The sequence below is a fragment of the Martes martes genome (genome assembly GCF_963455335.1).
Source record: "Martes martes genome assembly, chromosome: 3".
Lineage (NCBI taxonomy): Eukaryota > Metazoa > Chordata > Mammalia > Carnivora > Mustelidae > Martes > Martes martes.
In genome coordinates, this window is record NC_137890.1 from 86,067,417 (window position 1) to 86,084,785 (window position 17,369).

General features: G+C 40.2%; 1 protein-coding gene and 1 pseudogene across 5 annotated transcripts in view; one reads left to right on the forward strand and one right to left on the reverse strand.

Moving 5' to 3' along the window:
- WDR33 (WD repeat domain 33) overlaps positions 1–17,369 on the forward strand; it is a 122,109-nt gene that overhangs the window by 13,746 nt on the left and 90,994 nt on the right. The gene's annotated exons all lie outside the window — the stretch shown is intronic.
- LOC308340473 (heterogeneous nuclear ribonucleoprotein D-like) lies at positions 2,577–3,544 on the reverse strand (annotated as a pseudogene). Its single transcript has one exon. The product of its transcript is annotated as a heterogeneous nuclear ribonucleoprotein D-like (transcript).

Sequence of the window (17,369 nt, forward strand, 5' to 3'; positions counted from 1 at the left end):
GTGATGTCCAGTTTGTCTATTTTTTCTTTTGTTGGTTGTGCTTTTGGTGTCCTAACTTTTTTTTTTCTTTCAAGATTTTATTTTTAAGTAATCTACACCCATCATGGGGCTCAAACTCACAACCTGGAGATCAGGAGTTGCATGCTCTGCCTACTGAGCCAGCCAGGCACCCTTTGGTGTCATATTTAAAGAAGGCTTTGTCTAACCTATAGTCCTGAATATATATATTTGCTGTATTTAATGCATTTAGCAATTGGTCAAACAGTTGATTTAACCATCCAGGAATGTGGATTGTTGTTCATGGTTGATTAGGACTTTGGCTTTTTGGTTAGAAAGTTATAGAGAGTTTTACTTTGTGGTTAGACATCTATAAGCCTTTGGGGCACCTAGGTGGCTTTGTTGGTTTAGCATCTGCCGTAGGCTCAGGTCATGATCCTGAGGTCCTGGGATTGAGCGCCACATCCGGCTCCCTGCTCAGTGGGGAACCTGCTTCTTCCTCTCCTCTCCTGCTCTCTCTCTCTAAATACATAAATCTTTTTTTTTTTTTTTTAAGATTTTATTTATTTATTTGACAGACAAATCACAAGTAGGCAGAGAGGCAGGCGGGGTGGGGGGGAGGCGGGCTCCCTGCCGAGCAGAGAGCCCAATGCAGGGCTCGATCCCAGGACCCTGGGATCATGACCCAAGCCGAAGGCAGAGGCTTAACCCACTGAGCCACCCAGGCACCCCAGTGTAATTTTTTAAACTTCATTTTTAATATTTGATTAAGTCTCAATTTATTGTATCCTTAATAACTACTGTATATTTGAGATCCAGACTGTTTTGGAGGGAAATACCAAATTAAGACAGTATGCATCATAGGGTAATTAAAGACACTGTATATGCCAAATACTGAGGAGCTTGTTAGGCCAATATGGATTATAGAACTAGAAACTAAGAACTACTATTCCAAAATCAGGAGGTACTCAAAGCCTTCAGCTTGTCATTTCATCTTGCTGTTGAGAAACTTAAAATATTCAGGACCATCTCTTTAGGATTGTTGCTTTGGGAATGATTTTTTTGTTAAGTGCTTTTATCCGCAATTTAGGTATTTGTTCTTAACCTTCAGTTTAGTTGTTAAACTAGGTTAAAAACGAGCTGCAGAAAACTTTGGAAAATTCTTACCTGCTCTGTATGTAATCTTGAAATTATAGAATTGTTTTATTTCTGGAGTTCATTAAATCTAGACCTTTTAATTGGAAGATAAACAGGATTGAAGAGATTAAATTTATTTGTAGTCACATAGTGGCAGATTCCAGGTCATCTGAATACTAGTTTAGTGTTTTTTTCCACTTCTACAGGAAAACCCAGAGCATTTCATCATATAACTCGGAAGGGCTTTTTGGTTCATTGTCTTTGGGAGAAAGCTAAAGTTAAAACAGTTACATACCTAGAAGAGCCTTAAATAGGAAAATCTGCCCATCAGGAATTAAGAAATTACATTGTTTTGTGGTGCTTACATTGTTACATACAGCTCTGTTTATTTTTTTATTTATTTATTTTTAAAAGATTTTATTTATTTATTTGGAGAGATAGAGAGAGAGCTCAAGCAGTGAGGGAGCAGCAGAGGGAGAGGGAGAAGCAGGCTTCCTGAGGATCAGGGAGCCTGATGCGGGGCTTGATCCCAGGACTCCAGGATCATGACCTAAGCTGAAGGCAGAGGCCGAACCAATTGAGCCACTCAGGCGCCCCTACAGCTCTGTTTAGAATTGGTTACCGGTAAGGACTTTGGTGTACTTTTGTTTTAGTAATGCAGTGATTTTCAACTTTTAAATCTGCATTTGGCAGAATATTTCTTGGTAGATTTTATAAACACACACACCCACCAACCCACCCACATATCCCAATGTGTTGCTCAATGCCTCCTTCATGTTTCCTATACTCAAATTGTAGTTGATATTAAAGAGTATTTTTCACCCACGTTTTCTGCCCATAGTGCTCATTTCCAGTTATATTTTTTACATCTGTTTTGTGCCCAGAGTAGATATTTCCAGTTTTGTGTCTGACCATGTTTCTAACACTGTAGTTAGTAGCGTTATTTTTATAAGTTATTTTGTTTTTATGCATTCACTCATTCATTTGTGTACAGTATGCATGTGTTAAAAAAGGTAAAAGGTACAAGAGGATGTATAGCGAATCTGTCTTCTTCCTGCAGTTGTCTTCTCCTTTTATCTGTCTAGTAGTTATCCCTATTAATAGTTTGTTACAAAATTTTCCAAAGTAATTTTGAGGTATATGTAGCAAATTTATATGCTGTAGATGTTACCTTTTTTGTTGCTTTTCACATGCACACGAATAATCTGTACATTGTTTTATAATTTTTTTTTACATAAGGAAACATTTGAGGTTTAACATGGAATCATACAAATAAAATTTGTATAACACAAATCCACATCGAGTCATAACGCAGATAGCAAAAGACGAAGTAAGAAGAAAACTAATTGGTGGCTATATACAGTTGGACACAGTTGTGTCTTGTATATTAGAAAGTCTTTTACAAAATAATCATCTTAGATCAACAGAAGACCAATCTTCAGTGTCGTCCTGCAAGATGGGTTAACTTTAGCAATTTCCTCCTGTTTTCTCCAACGTCCTCCTTTAGTATGGCTGGTAATTGTTTTGGTGATTGCCACCCCCTCGAGATGCCTTGCCGTAAGTGCTCTGTTGGCCACTGTAGTCTGCATATCCCTTTCCATATCCATAGTTCCATAGTTATACCCAGTATAATCATAGCCGTCATAGCCACTATAGTTTTGATCACTGCCATAGGCACTATTGTAATTACCATATTCTTGGTCATAATATTTATTAAATCTTTGGTTCCACTTTTGGCCCTGACCTCGTCCATGACCCCTAGTACCACCTCGTCCACCAGCTGCAGCACCTCTTCCTCCTTTTTGTTGCTGCTTTTGCTGCCTATATACCTCTTTGGGATGTGCAACTTTGATTTCACACTTCCCAGAACCAATTTGATGATATCTGCTTTCTAACAATTTCTTTACTGGCTCTTCCTCTGTATATGTGATAAAACAAAATCCTCTTCTCTCTTTTGTTTTTGTATCCATGGGAAGTTCAATATATTCAATCTCTCCAAAGTCTCCAAAATATTCTTTAATTTGTTCTTCAGAAGTATCTGGGCTCAGTCCGCCCACAAAAAACCTTTTTGGGCTGTTCTTTCCTTTGTAAAGCTTTGGCCCTTTTGGGGTTCTATCAATTTGCCATCCAGTTTGTGTTCTTTCAGTTCCAAAACCTTATTAACACTAGCAGCATCTTTGAAAAGCACAAATCCAAATCCTCTTAATCTTCCAGTCACTGGATCTGTTTTAATTGTACAGTCCACAAGTTCCCCGAATCCAGACAAATACTCAGTCAGATCTTTCTTGCTTGTATCCCAGCTCAAGCCTCCAGTAAATATTTTACCATCATCCCGCTGATTCTTGCTTGCGTTGATCTTGGATCCCTCTGCGAATTTCTCTCTGTTGCTGTACTGGTTCATGTCCTCCATGGTGGCAGAGTTGTCGGCCAGGGGGTGCTGGCGTGCAGTCTGGGTCGCCTGTTTTATAATTTTTAAAAAAGATTTTATTTATTTATTTGATAGAGATACAGCAAAACAGGGAACACAAGCAGGGGGAGTGGGAGAGGGAGAAGCAGGCTCCCCGCCAAGCAGGGAGCCTAATATGGGGTCGATTCCAGGACCCCAGGATCATGACCTGAGCCGAAGGCAGACACTTAACAACTGAACCACCCAGGTGCCCCATATACTTTGCTTTTTTTGACTTGACAATATATTTGAAGATCCTAAGTAGAACTACCTCCCTTATGATAGTTGCGTAATATGCATTGTACGTTTATTTCATGGTTTACTTTAACTAGTCCTCTCCTTAACAGACAAGTGTGGTTTCCACTCTTTGGTTATTGCAAAAGGTGCTTCATTGAATAACCTTATGCACATATGATCACATACATGTAGGGATAAATTTAGGGAAGTGAAATTACTTGGTCAAAGTATGTGCACTGTTAGTGTATGAATATGGTGGTTTTACTCACATTAACACTCATGGTTTTTGCTTTTGTTTTTAAGTTTTTATTTTTTAGAGAGATTGAGTACACAAGTGGGGTGGGGCAGAGGGAGAGGGACAAGCTGACTCCTTCACAGAGTGGGGAGGCCAGTGAGGGGGTCAATCCCAGGACCCTGAGATCATGAGTCGAAGTCGGACACGGAACTGGTGAACCACCCAGGCATCCCTGACTGAGCCAACCAGGTGCCCCTGGATTTTGCTTTTTTGTGTGATGTTGTTTCTCAGTAAGTGATGAGGAGTCATTCTTTTTTTAAAAAGAATTTTATTTATTTATTTTAGAGAGCGAGCAAGAGTGTATGGGAGTGGGGAGCAGAGGGAGAGAGGGACAAGCAGACTCCATGCTGAGTGTGCAGCCTGGTGTGGGGCTCGATCCTAGGGCCCTGAGACCATGACCTGAGCTGAAACCAAGAGTCAGATGCTCAACTGACTGAGCCACCCAGGCACTCAGAGGAGTCATTCTTTAGCAGGAGTAATGAGGGGAATTTATCCCTTTTTGATAATTTTTATGGGATACATTTCTGCATAGTAAAGTGTTATGCAGCTCATTGAATACACTATGTAAGGTAGACCCTGAAAGGCAGTTCATTAGAATCTTGTTTTGTATAGGCAAAAACTTCAGATTTTATTTTATTTTATTTTTTTAAGATTTTTTTTTAAAGATTTTTTTTTTTTTTAAGATTTTTTATTTGACAGAGAGAGAGAGAGAGAGAACAAGCAAGGGGAGCAGCAGAGGGAGAAGCATGCTCCCCGCTCAGCAGGGAGCCCAAGGTGGGGCTCGATCCCAGGATCCTAAGATCATGACCTGAGCCAAAAGCAGATGCTTAACTGGCTGAGCCACCCAGGTGACCCTTTTTTAAAGATTTTATTTTATTTATTTGACAGAGAGAGAGAGACAGTGAGAGAGGGAACACAAGCAGTAGGAGAGGGAGAGGTAGAAGCAGACTCTCTGCAGAGCAGGGAGCCCAGTTCGGGGCTCCATGCCAGAACTCTGGGATCACAACCTGAGCCGAAGGCAGACGCTTAATGACTGAGCCACCCAGGCGCCCCCAGAACTTCAGATTTTATTTTATTTTTTTTAAAGATTTTATTTATTTATTTGATAGACAGAGATCACAAGTAGGCAGAGAGACAAGGCAGAGAGAGAGGAGGAAGCAGGCTCCCCATGGAGCAGAGAGCCCGATGCGGGGCTCGATCCCAGGACCCCGGGATCATGACCTGGGCCGAAGGCAGAGGCCCTAACCCACTGAGCCACCCAGGCACCCCAGAACTTCAGATTTTAATAAAACTTTATGAAGAATGTAAAAAATTTAGTGAAAGATTTTAGTACAAAAATGTGCTCATCTTCTTCCTGGATTATTATAGTTGACTGAATTGTTTTCAGGCCTCTTCCCGGTGTTACCTTTCATAGGATAATTCACATTTCTAAAATTCAGACTTTTTTACTTATATTTCTGGGGTGAGTCATCATTGTCTCCAACACTAGTGTTGTACTTTTTGGACCCCATGGGGTATTTTTTTTTCCCAGAAAAAATGTAAATATTCATATTAGAATTTTTGCAGCTTGAGGTAGGGGGTGTCTTTGAAGTCCTTTTGCCTATTTACATATCCATAGACCCCAGGTAAGGCTCCTTGCACTATTTGATAGATTTAGTATGTTTTTAGCATGTCTGGATTGGTGTAACATGAATTTCAGACTCCAGTTCCAGTATATGAACTTAGAGGTTTTCAGCTTCTTCCTCTGCTGCTCCCTCTTAACACCTACCCTGTCCGTGAACCATTTTTAAAAACTCAGGTGCACCTAAAACGAGTACAGTGTTATATGTCAGTTGTGTCTCAGTTAAAACAGAAACCTTTTAATCCTATTGCTATTTCCTCTGCCTGGAATCCACCTCTTCCCCTTTCTCCAGTTTGTATATTCCTTCTTTTATCCCTGCATACATTAATTTGCCCAGAACTTTTCTGTTTTACGTCTGTGCTCCCCCAGTCATTAATTCTTGTTTCTTCCCATAGCATTCCCTCATAGCATTTAAAAAAGAGTCCTTCAGGGTGCCTGGGTGGCTCAGTTGGTTAAGCCTTTGTCTTTGGGCAGGTCATGATCCCAGGGTGTTGGGTTTGAGCCCCATGTTGGGCTCTGTACTCAGCAGGGAGCCTGCTTCTCCCCCTCCTGCTCCTCCTGCTTGTGCTCTCTCCCTCTCGCCATGTCAAATAAATAAATAAATAAATCTTAAAAAAAGTAATCCTCCAGTATGCATTTATTAAGGTCACTAGATCATCACATACTTACTAAATACTTGCTGGGTTCCAGGTCTAGTTTTGTTTGTTTTGGTGTTAAAATATGCTTAACATAAAATTGACCATTTTAACTTTATTTTTTTTTCTTCCAGTGAAATTAACATTTTTAAGTATACACTTATTTGACATTAAATACGTTAACAATGTTTTATAACCATCTATCTCCAGAACCCTTTCAGCTTCTCTAATGGAAACTTTGTACCCATTACACGTTAACTCCCTGTTCTTCCCTCCCTTAGCCTGTGACAAGCACTGTTCTGTTTTCTGTCTCTGTGAGTTTGACTACTCTAGAAACCTCATATAGCAAATGTTTCCTAATTCATTCTCTGAAGCCAGTATTACCCTAATACCAAAACCACATAAAGATCATACAGGAGGAAAACTATAGGTCAGTATTTTTCATGAATATAAATGTAGACATTCTCAACAGAATAACCAGTTGAATCTAATGGTGAATAAAAAGAATTATACACATTATGACGATGTGGGGTTTATTTCAGGTATGCAAGCCTGGTTTAGCACTCAAAAATGAGTTAATTTACTTCATTACATCATATGAGTTATGAAGAAAATTTTTATTTAGAGATTAATAAATCCTGCATTATATTAATACATGCAGAAAAGCTCCTGACAAGATTCAACATCTATTCGTGATAATATGTTCAGCAAAGCAGACACAGTGGGGATATCCTCAGTCTGATACGGTGCATCTACAAAACCTCCACAGCTAACATCATACTTAAAAGTGAGAAATTATGAGGTGCCTGGGTGGCTTAGTTGGTTAAACATCTGACTGTGGCTCAGGTCATGATCTTGGAGTTCTGGGATCAAGCCCTGCCTCTGGCTGCCTGCTCCGCAGGGAGTCTGCTTGTCCCTCTCCCCCTGCGCTTCCCCCTGCTCATGCTCCTTGCTCTCTTGTTCTCTCAAATAAATAAATAAAATCCCATCACCTCCCAATTTGTTATAATTTTAAAATATTTTGTTTCTCTGTTAGTTTGCTAGGGCTGCCATAACACAACTGTGTGGCTTAAATAGTCATTTATTGTCTTAGAGTTCTGAAGAACAGGTGACTGAGATCAAGGTGTTAGTAGGGCCTTGTTCCCTCTGATGGTGTTAGGGAAGAATCTGTTCCAGGCCTCTCTCCTAGTTTCTGGTAGTTCCTTAGCTTGTGCCAGTATGACTCCATTCTTTATGTGTGTCCAAATTTGTCCTTTTTATGAGGACACTAATCCTATTGAAGTATAGACTCCTCCTACTCCATACGACTTCATCTTAACTACCAACATCTGGAATGTCTCTATGCCCCAATAAGGTGCTAAGGGTTAGGACTTCAACATGGGGATTTTGAGGAGGGGATGTAATTCAACCAATAACATTCTGTCTCTGCATTCATACATACATATATACATATTTTTAACTGTTTGAGAGTAATTTCAGACATCATGATACCAAATGCTTCATTCAGTATGCAGTAGCAACATGCAGTATCACATCTAAGAAAATTTTCCGTAATTCCCTATTATGTAATATCTGCTCTACATTCAAATGATCTTTGGTAGACTTTTTTTTTTTTTGTTCAAGCCCCAGGACCAGTCATCCTACTTTTTAATTTTTCATACATACACTTTTTATTTTTTTATTTTTAAAATTTTTGCTTTTTCTTAAAGGTTTTGTTTGTTTTGTTTTTGTTTTTAATTTGAGAGAGCGAGTGAGCACAAGCAGGGGAAAGGGGCAGAAGGAGAAGGGAGCTGGACGCCTGGCTGGATCCCAGGGTCCTGGGATCATGACCTGAGCCAAAAGCAGATGCTTGACTGACTGAGCCACCTACGTGTCCCTCTTTTTTTTTTTAAGATTTATTCGTTTTAGAGAGCGAGCACGCTCGTGCATACACACACATTAATGGGCAGAGGGGCAGAGAGAGGGAGACAAGCAGACTCCTTGCTCAATCCACAGCCTAGGATGGGAGCTTCATCTCACAACTCTGAGATTATGACCTGAGCTGAAATCAAGAGTCAGATGTTGAACCGACAGAGCCCCTCATTGGTACCCTCATACCCTCTCTTTTTAAGACGTTCTCACTGAAGTATTTCAATAGCAAATCAGGTCTCTATGCTCTGCCAACCTGTTGAGGAGGAGTAGAAACCATTTGCTTTCTCTGTCCAGGAGTCTTAACAAAGGAGACATGTCTCTTGGCGGGTAGTTACGAGGGTGGTTAACATTAATTAATCGTCTCTGTTAACAGTTATTCCGGCGAATGAACTTTTTCGCTTTGTGTATCTCAAACGCTGTCTCCCCCCACCAAAAAATGTTTATTTTTACATGTGCAGCACATACTCTGTATTTTAAGTTTAGATTATCTGGAACATACCTTTTCAATTTGGTGATAATTCTCTTAGCTCATTGCTTGTAATATACAAACAGAAAAATTAATGTTCTTTGAGCAAATACTTTCTACTGCATAGTTAATACTTTTTCCTGTGTAACTAATAAATATCTTGGAGGAGATACTTTGGAATTATGTAAGTACCTGTTCTCAAGCTTTTGCCCACTAATTTTAGCATCCATTGGTGGAACCTGTATGCGGCAAGTATTATTGGGTGTTTCAGTAGTGATTTTCTGTTACATATTTTAACGTATATCTGTGATAATTCTTTCATGTATGCAAGGCATTGGAAATACAGAGACTAAAAGCATTCAGTCCTGCAGTGTTTGGGTGGCTCAGTCAGTTAAGGGACTGCCTTTGGGTCAGGTCCTGATCCCAGTGGGGAGCCTGGTTCTCGCTCTTCCTCTGCCTTACATGTAACTTACATTACATGTAAATCCTTGCTTACATGTAATTTGCAGTTTAGGCGGAAAGATAGACGTGGGGTTTTGCCAGTGAGATACATGTTTTCTAGGATTATGCATAATATATTTTGGGAGTGTAAAGACTGAATAAATTGAGCATAATAAATAAGCATAAATAAACAAAATTAATCTAGAACATCAGTATAGGAATATGCTAACTATGGTTGTGAGAATATTGGGCAAATAGAGATTTTAGAAGACTATTTTATTTATTTATTTATTTTTAAAGAATTTATTTGTTGGAGAGAGAGACGGAGAGAGAGAAAGTGGGTGAGCACAAGCAGGGTGAGTGGCAGGCAGAGGGAGAAGTGGGCTTCCCGCTGAGCAAGGAACCTGATATGGGACTTGATCCCAGAACCCTGGGATCATGACCTGAGCTGAAGGTAGATGCTTAATGGACTGAGCCACCCAGGTGTTCCCCAGAAGAGTATTTTAAAAAGAAAAACATTTTAAAAAGAAAAACACCTGGGTGGCTCAGTGGGTTAAAGCCTCTGCCTTCGGCTCAGGTCATGATCCCAGAGTCCTGGGATCAAGTTCCACATTGGGCTCTCTGCTCGGCAGGGAGCCTGCTTCCTCCCCTCTCTCTGCCTGCCTTTCTTGCCTACTTGTGATCTGTCTGTCAAATAAATAAATAAAATCTTAAAAAAAAAAATCACTCCTACCTTCTCATAAAAGTGATCCATATCTGTTGTAGATAGCTTGAAAGAACTGAAGGTATAAAGAAGACAGCCAAATTTTACTGTAACTCCCATGCGTTGTTACTTTTCTTTTATGTTCCTTTCTATTTTGAGGGGCTTTTTTTGTTCTGTTTTGTGGAATGTTTCATGAATTTGCATGTCATCCTTGTGCAGGGACCATGCTAATCTTCTCTGTATTGTTCCCAGTTTTAGTATATGTACTGCTGAAGCGAGCATCCATTTTTTGGCTTTTGCACAAAAGTATATGGTTCTTTTAAAGTAATTATAATTATTTACACTCTGATTTTTTCCACTTAACATTGGGTCATGAAGTTTGTTTAAAATATTTCAAGATTTTTAGTGATTATATAAAATTTCATGTTATAGATAGGCAGAGGTTATTAGTTATTTCTGGTTGCTTATGCCTGTGAACTTGACTGAAAGACTTTTTGCGAAACAAAATATTTTATTAGTCTACATTGATCTCTATTAAATCATAGAATGGTTTTCTGAAATTTATTTTTTAAAAAGATATTATTTATCTGAGATAGCACAAGTGGGCAAGGCAGTGGGGAGGGGCAGAGGAAGAGGGAGAAGCAGGCTCCCTGTTGAGCAGAGACTTCCATATGGGTTTGAGTCATGACTTGAGCCGAAGGCAGACTCTTCACTCACTGAGCCATCCAGGCACCCCTAGTGGTCCTTAATCTTATCCCTTCTTTTTAGAGATCAAAGTGTCAAAAATTTCTCTAGAATAGGCAGGGATCAGAGCCTTAAATAGAGTCCAGTTTAGCTTTCCTAGTTTCATTCTTTGTATTCTAGTGATATTGTATCCCCACCCCTAAAACTTAGGTGTTCTGTGGAGGTGTTGCAAGTAGGCGTTACAAATATATTAGATTGGTACAACTTTGCTGTGTATCTCCTCCCCCCCCCCCCCCCCCCGCAAAGACTTTACTTGTTTATTTGAGAGAGAGAGAGAGTACAAGCATGGGGAGAGGAAGAGGGAGAGGTAGAAGCAAGCTCCCCACTGAGCAGGGAGCCAGACATGGGGCTTAATCCCAGGATCGCAGGATCATGACCTGAGCCGGAGGCAGATGCTTAACTGACCGAGCCACCCAGGCGCCTTCTTGCTGTATGTCTTGAACTTCCTTCTAAGATGTGACTTGAACTGTGCAGGTGCTCCAGTTCTGTTATTTTCCCCATTGAATAGTATAAGTATTTCCAACTCCAGTTGATTATTGTTATTCATGGCAGTTATATTCTATGATGTTGCAGACACTGAATTAGCAAATACTGAATGTTTTTTTCCAGCGGAAATGCAGAGTTAGATTCCTGTGAGCCTCTGGTGACATTTGCAATAAAGCCAATTGAGACATAATCTTATGTGTGCTTCTGTTTGAATATACCTTATTTAATGCATATTGTTGATCCATTAACATTGAATTCATGGCCAGTACTACTAGTTACATTTCATGTCTGAACCAGGCCTGTGTACGTTCTCCATTAAGGCACATCACAGCCTTCTAGAGCTTAGGAACACTAGACAGCACTTCAGCACAATACTTGGAGACAATTTCAAGCAGTGAAATTAGAAAAAAAAAAAAACAAAACCCCAAAATGTGAAAAACTTGACACTCAGTAGTTTGCAAAAAGGACACCTGTTTACAGTTTGAGAGCTGAAACAAGAAGGCAGAGCATTGCCTGGTTAGACCTCAGCTGGGAACTTGAGCTCTGGGTCAGTTCAAGTTTTTCTTTACTCTCTATGTCTACAAATGATGCCAAAGATTATTTTACCAAGTAGATAAATTTGTAAATGGGGAATCTTTGAATGAAGATCATTCTAGTTTGAGCAAAGGGAAACCATAAGCTGTTTTTCCTATTAAGCTGTTTGTTGTTGTTAACTGCGGGGATGTAAGAAGTATGTTTTTTCGTTCAAAATTCAAACAGCTGAATTGTGTACTGAATTTTTTCCCCTTGAGCCTAGTCATATAGGAGGGAAATGACAATGACCTAACTATACATTTATTCCCCAAAGCAATACACAAAAGGCATGAAGAAAGAATGTAAATGTGCATAGAGGTGGGAGTAAAAGTGGTTAATAAAATGGAAAAGAGTATTTAACCTTTTATTTTTATTTTTTTAAAATATTTTATTTATTGAGAGAGAGAGAGAGAACAAGCAAGGGGAGTGGCAGAGGGAAAGGGAGAAGCAGGCTCCCTACTGAGCAGGGAGTCCTATGCGGGGCTCTATCCCAGGACCCTGGGATCATGACCTGAGCCAGAGGCAGATGCTTAACCAACTGAGCCACCCAGGTACCCCCAGTATTTAAATCTTTTATTAATAAGAAAACTAAAATAGAGCCTAGAAGAAGTGTTTTCTTTTTTTCCCTAAGGCAGCAAAGATTCTTTTGGCTTAAAGCTTTATGTACAATGATGATCAGTGCAATTTGAGTTTTAGAAGGATATGTTTTAAAAACAATTCATGAGGGGCGCCTGGGTGGCTCAGTGGGTTGAAGCCACTGCCTTCGGCTCAGGTCATGATCCCAGGGTCCTGGGATCGAGCCCCGCATCGGGCTCTCTGCTCAGCGGGGAGCCTGCTTCCTCCTCTCTCTGCCTGCCTCTCTGCCTACTTGTGATCTCTGTCAAATAAATAAAATCTTAAAAAAAATGTAAAAAAAAATAAAAATAAAAACAATTCATGAGGGGCACCTGGGTGACTCAGTGGGTTAAAGCCTCTGCCTTTGGCTTGGGTCAAGATCCTGGGGTCCTGGGATCAAGCCCCACATCAGGTTCTCTGCTCAGTGGGGAGTCGGCTCCCTGCCCCCCTGCCTGCCTCTCTGCCTGCTTGTGAGCTCTCTCTGTCAAATAAATAAATAAAAATCTTGAGAAAAACAAAAGCAAAACAATTCACTGGGCGTCTGGGTGGCTAAGTGGGTTAAGCATCCGCTTTTGGCTCAGGTCATGATCCCGGGGTTCTGGGATGGAGCCCCCTTTCGGGCTCCCTGCTCAGCGGAGAGTCTGCTTTTCCCTTTGTCCCTCCCCTGCTTGTGCGCACTCTCTCTCAAGTAAATAAAATCTTAAAAAACAAAACAAAACAAAAAAATTCAAATAAAAAAAAATTCAAATATCCAGCAACGAGACATGTTTTAAAGGTAAACCATCCAAGTAGTTTTTATTCATTAATATTTATAAATACACAAAGCAGCTTCATTAGAGATTTCAGTTTTCCTCTTCAGTTCCAGAAGGGAGGGAGTTGGGGAATGGGGTAATCTGGTGATGGGTATTAAGGAGGGCACGTTTTGTGATGAGCACTGGGTGTTATATGCAACTAATGAATTGTTGAACACACATCAAAAACTAATGGTGTACTTACTGTATGTTGCCTAATTGAACATAATAATAAAAAAATGAAAAAAATAAAAACCTCAGTGTTCATTATCAGTAGGAATAAAGATATTTTCTTTACCATAGTAGTAACAAGAAAATAAAATTAGCAATAATTACTTAATGTTTATTCTGTTTATCTAAAGCAACTAGGTAAATTCTATTTACTTAATTTTATTTACCCAGTTTACCTAATTGAACTGTATAACTTCAATAAATAATTTAGTATAACATTATTTTGCACTATATTTTTAAAATTGAGGTATCCTTGGGGCGCCTGGGTGGCTCAGTGGGTTAAAGCCCCTGCCTTCGGCTCAGGTCATGGTCTCAGGGTTCTGGGGTTGAGCCCCGCATCGGGCTCTTTGCTCAGCAGGGAGCCTGCTTCCTTTCCTCTCTCTCTGCCTGCCTCTCTGCCTACTTGTGATATCTGTCTGTCAAATAAATAAATAAAATCTTTAAAAAAAAATAAAATTGAGGTATCCTTGCGTATAATGTCAGTTTCTTGTGTACAACATAACGATTTGATATTTGTATGTATTGCAAAATGGTCACCACAAATTTAGTTAATAGCCATCACCTTTCATAGTCACAAAGTTTTTTTTCTTGTGATGAGAACTTATAATCTACTCTTAGCTACTTTCAAATTTGCAGTACAGTATTACTATTATTTTTAAAAATATTTTATTTATTTATTTGACAGAGCACAAGCATGGGGAGCGGCAGGCAGAGGGAGAGGGAGAAGTATGCTCCCCGCTAAGCAAGGAGCCCAATGCAGGGCTTGATCCCAGGATCCTGAGATCATGATCTGAGCCAAAGGCAGATGCTTAACCAACTGAGCCACCCAGGTGCCCTGCAGTGCAGAATAATTAATTAGAGTTACCCTGGTGTCCAGTACATTTCCATAACTTATTTATTTTATAACTAGAAGTTTGTATTTTTTGATTGCCCTCACCCAGTGTCTCCCACCTCCATCCCCCACCTCTGGCAACCACCAGTCTATTTTCTTCAGTCTGTGCATGTGGGTATTTTTATTTGTTTCTGATTCCACATGTACGTTTCACCTATATGGTATTTGTCTTTCTCTGATTTATTTCACTTAGCATAATGCCTTCAAGGTCCATCTGTGTTGTCAAAAATGGGAAAATTTCATTCTTTTTTATGGCCAAATCATACTGCATTGCATATTCACACACACACACACACATGCACATGCACACATTTTCTTTATCCAATTTATCTGTTGATGGACACTTGGGAGGTTGTAAACATGGGTGCATGTCTTTTTGAATTAGTAGTTTTGTTTTCTTCAGAGAAATACTCAGAAGTAGAATTGCTGGTTTGTAGAGTAGTTCTGTTTTTAATATTTTGAGGAACCTCTACACTGTTTTTCATAGTGGCTGCACCAATTTGCACCAGTTTACATTCACACCAGCAGGGTACAAGGTATCCCTTTTCTTCATATTCTTGCTGACATTTAACATTTTTTTTTTTTTTTTTAAAGTCAGGGTTCCAGGGTGCCTGGGTCCAGGCTCAGTCGGTTAAGCATCTGCTTGAGCTCAAGCTCACTGATCCCAGTGAGATTGAGCCCTGTGGTTGGGCTCCCTGCTCAGAGGGGGGCCTACTTCTCCCTCTCCTGCTCCCCCTGCTTGTGCTCTCTTTCTCTCTCTGTCAAATAAATAAAATCTTAAAAAAAAAAATCAGGGTTTCATCAAGGTTAGTTATGTCTCTTTAGTCTCATAATCCAAAATAAGTCTCCCTTTCCTCTTTTCCTCTCAGTATTGCATAAGCACGTGTGAAAGGACATCTGTTTTTTGGACAGTCATATTTTCCATTTAAAATTAATTTGGGGGGCATGGTGGGAGGCTGAGTCAGTCGAGTGTCCAATTTTTTTTAAGGTTTTATTTATTTATTTGGCAGAGAGATAGAGCACAAGTAGGCAGGGAGGCAGACAGAGATACCATCACTGGTAATGTTTCTGGTATATTTTTCTATAAGTATTATAAGCATTTACAAACATGAGTGTGTTTGTAGTGCCACTGGCCTGCTTTATTCATTTGTTTGTTTCATTACAAGCAAGATAGCCAACCAAGATAGTTTTATTTTTATTTATTTGTTCTTTTTTAGATTCTGTAGATTATTATTTTTTTTTAAGATTTTATTTATTTATTTGACAGATCACAAGTGACACAAGTGACAAGGCAGTGAGGCAGGCAGAGAGAGAGGGAGAAGCAGAGAGCCCAATGCGGGGCTCGATCCCAGGACTCTCAGATCATGACCTGAGCTGAAGGCAGAGGCTTTAACCCACTGAGCCACCCAGGTGCCCCTAGATTCTGTAGATTTTTGCATTTCCTTCTGGGTTTATATTTATCAAGTTGAAAGCATAGCTTTTGTCTTTTTTTTTTTTATAAGAGATTTCATTTGTTTATTTGACAGAGAGACAGCGAGAGACGGAACACAAGCAGGCGGAGTGGGAGAGGGAGAGGCAGGCTCCCCACTGAGCAGGGAGCCTGATGTGGGGCTCAACCTGAGGACCCTGGGATTAGTTGTGGGATCACAACCTGCGCCAAAGGCAGACGCTTAACAACTGAACCACCCAGGTGCCACAGGTTTTGTCATTTTTATAAGTTAAATCTGAGAAGTTTAGGAATGGGTCCAGTTTTTAGTGTTGGGTATAGCTCTTGTGAATAATTTGTAATAATACCTTAGATTGCTAATGTACTTCGTAGTTTGTGAAAATTTTTTCTGGGCCAGTTATTTGAATTTAACTCTGTATGGCAGTGGTGAGTTTTCAAACTGAAGTCAGAACTGCTTTCTTTCTTTTTTTTTTTTTTTTTTTAAGATTTTATTTATTTACTTGGCAGACAGAGATCACAAATAGGCAGAGAGGCAGACAGAGAGAGAGAGAGAGAAGAGGAAGCAGGCTCCCCACAGAGCAGAAAGCCTCATGTGGGGCTCAATCCCGGGACCCTGGGATCATGACCTGAGCCGAAGGCAGAGGCTTTAACCCACTGTGCCCCTCTTTTTTTTTTTTCTTTTTTTTAAGATTTTGAGAGAGAGAGAGAGGATATATGAGTAGTGGGGCCAAGGGTGGGCAGAGGGAGAGGGACAAGCAGACTCCTGCTGAGCTTGGATCCTAACTTGGGGCTTGATTCCAGGACCCCATGATCATGACGTGAGCTGAAGTAGGTGCTTAATTGACTGAGCCACTGAGATTCCCCTCAGAACTACTTTCATAATTATACAAGATACTGTAGGTCTTTTACTGTGTTGACATTTGTACTTACGGTGTGAGAGTGGTAATGGTTAAAACTGCTTGCTTCTTAGCATGGTTCAGGGCAGTGGTACCAATCTCTACTATTATTATTCATTGTGTGTTTACTGTTACCTCACATGGGTGGTTGAGAAGAAAAAAAGCCAATTTCTCTTGAAATGTCATTGGCGAAGCATTAAAAACAATTAATTAAATTATTTGTTAATCCTTGAGTATATGTTTTATTTTAGTTGTGGTATGGTTAACATACAGTGTTACATTAGTTTCAGGTGTATAATATAGTGATTCCACTATTCCATACATCACTCAGTGCTCATCATGAAAGTGTACTCCTTAAAAAAAAAAGATATTTATTTATTTGACAGCGAGAGAGAGATGGCAAGAGAGGGAATACAAGCAGGGGGAGTGGAAGAGGGAGAAGCAGGCTTCCCACGGAGCAGGGAGCCTGATGCCGGGCTGGATCCCAGGACCCTGGGATCATGACCTGAGCTAAAGGCAGGCTCTTTTTTATTTTATTTTATTATTTGACACAGAGAGAGAGAGATCACAAGTAGGCAGAGAGGAAAGCAGAGAGAGAGGGAAGCAGGCTCCCCACTGAGAGAGCCTGATGCGGGTCTCGATCCCAGGACCCTGGGATCATGACCTGAGCTGAAGGCAGAGGCCTTAACCCACTGAGCCACCCAGGTACCCCTAAAGGCAGGCTCTTAATGTCTGAGCCACCTAGGTACCCCACAAGTGTACTCCTTAAACTCCATCACTTAAGTCACCCATCCTCTTACCTACC